Raw genomic sequence first — 2670 nt, forward strand, 5'->3', positions numbered from 1 at the left:
CTCATGACGAGTTTTCTAGCTCATTTACCCATGATGGTATGATAAGAAAGATACGTTACGTTGGTACTCGGTTGGATAAGGCAGCGGGTGCCCGTTGCGGCCCTCCGATTTGGGTCGTGACATGAGTATACCTGGAAAGAATTCAAAGACTAGTCGCCACCATGGCGCGGTCCTTACTATCTGTTGGAGCAGCCAATACCACGCCTGGAACAGACTTTCCAACCAGCCGAAGTTATCTATGGGTCAGAAGAAGAGGAAGCACTGGCAGCAGTGAGGAATTTGTTCCTGGAAAACGATGATATGGATTGTTGTGTCATTTTCGAGGAGGAGGGGGAGGAAGGCCCTTCCATACAGGCTGTAAGCAGAGGAGCATGCCTCAATAAGTGGACCATCAGAACCACCAGAGCCCGGCGAGCCTCGGGGTAGCAAGGCTGAACAAGCATCATGCACTATCTTTTATTTTCTACTAGTTAAATTTTTCTTTCGCATTTTAAAATTTCTGCAATAAGATCTTCAATGTTCAAAACAGTTACGGAATTTATCAAAGCATTTTGATTTTCCATATAAATCAACACTCTTATTATTTTCTCTCATTACTTTACTTATACTGCATTACTATTACTTGTCTTGATGAACCAATGACTGTGACATGCAATGAGACAACGCAACAAACGGACATAGATTCAGAGGAAGATGACATACCGGAGGAGATTGTTAAGGAAGTTGAGAATTTTGAAAACAAGCCGAAGTCCAACCTGGACGAGACCGAAATTGTTAACCTGGGGGACGAAGAGAATGTCAAAGAAACACAAATCAACATCCACTTATCGCCATCAAAAAAGAAGGAATACACCGAATTTCAAAAGGAGTATGAGGACATATTCGCCTGGTCATATGATGACATGACCAGTCTGAGTACATCTATTGTGGCTCACAAACTGCCAACTGATCCAACATGTCCGCCGGTAAAGCAAAAGCTCAGAAAGTTCAAGCTTGATATGAGTCTGAAAATCAAGGAAGAAGTCACCAAGCAGGTCAAAGCCAAAGTTCTCAGGGTAGTAGAATACCCAACATGGTTAGCCAACATCATGCCAGTACCAAAGAAGGACGGGAAACCGGGCCAGTCCGAAAGACGACTTTCCTCTACCAAACATACACATCCTGATCGACAATTGCTCCAAGCATGAATTGCAATCATTTGTGGATTATTTTGCTGGTTATCATCAGATCTGGATGGATGAAGAAGATGCTAAGAAAACGGCTTTCATTACGCCGTGGGGAATCTACTGCTACAAAATAATGTCATTTGGGTTAAAGAATGCAGGGGCCACCTACATGAGGGCCATGACTACCATTTTTCATGATATTATACACAAGGAGATCGATGTGTACGTAGACGACGTTATCATCAAGTCTAAGAAGGCCACCGATCACATGGAAGATTTGAGGAAGTTTTTCAACAGATTGCGGAGATACAACCTAAAGCTGAATCCTGCAAAGTGTGCATTTAGGGTTCCTGCTGGAAAATTACTTGGGTTCATTGTGAGTCGCTGGGGAATAGAACTGGATCCATCAAAGGTCAAAGCTATCCAAGAACTGCCACCGCCAAAGAACAAAAAGGACGTGATGAGTTTCTTGGGAGACTCAACTACATCAACCGGTTCATAGCACAATCTACAGTTATCTATGAGCCAATCTTTAAGATGTTAAAGAAGGACGCCGCTACTAAATGGACGGATGACTGCCAAAAAGCTTTCGACAGAATTAAGGAATACCTATCAACACCACCAGTCTTAGTCCCGCCTGAGCCTGGTAGACCTTTGCTACTCTACATCGCAGTATTAGATGGTGCCTTCAGTTGCGTCCTTGGGCAGCATGATGAAACGGGAAGGAAAGAGCAGGCCATTTACTATCTCAGCAAGAAGTTCACTCCATACGAGGCCCGGTATTCTCTGTTAGAGCGTACATGTTCTGCTCTGACTTGGGTAGCCCAGAAGTTGAGGCACTGCTTCTGTGCCTATACTACATATCTCATATCAAGGATGGATACTCTAAAGTACATCTTTCAGAAGCCCATGCCCACTGGCAAGCTAGCCAAGTGGCAAATCCTGTTGAGTGAATTCGACATCGTTTATGTAACCCAGAAGGCAATCAAGGGACAGGCACTAGCAGACCACCTTGCGGAAAATCCCGTAGACGGAGAATACGAACCCCTGAAAACGTATTTCCCTGACGAAGAGGTATCATTCGTAGGAGAAGACATTGCAGAATCCTATGATGGTTGGAGAATGTTATTCGATGGAGCAGCAAATTTCAAAGGAATTGGCATAGGAGCAGTCCTAGTGTCAAAAACCGGTCAGCATTATTCGGTGTTTGCCAAACTCAGGTTCCCATGCACCAACAATATGGCCGAGTGCGAAGCCTGCATCTTAGGGCTCAAGATGGCTATTGACATGAACGTACAGGAGTTGCTAGTAATTGGAGATTCAGACTTACTCATACATCGGGTCCGAGAAAATGGGCGACCAAGAACTCCAAGATACTCCTGTATCTGCATCACTTGCAGGAGTTGAGAAAGAGGTTCACAAAGACAGAATTCCGACATGTTCCCAGAATCCAGAATGAATTCGCCGATGCATTGGCTACCCTATCATCCATGATACAGCATCC

This window comes from Nicotiana attenuata, chromosome 11 (assembly GCF_001879085.1).
Source record: "Nicotiana attenuata strain UT chromosome 11, NIATTr2, whole genome shotgun sequence".
Taxonomy (NCBI): Eukaryota; Viridiplantae; Streptophyta; class Magnoliopsida; order Solanales; family Solanaceae; genus Nicotiana; species Nicotiana attenuata.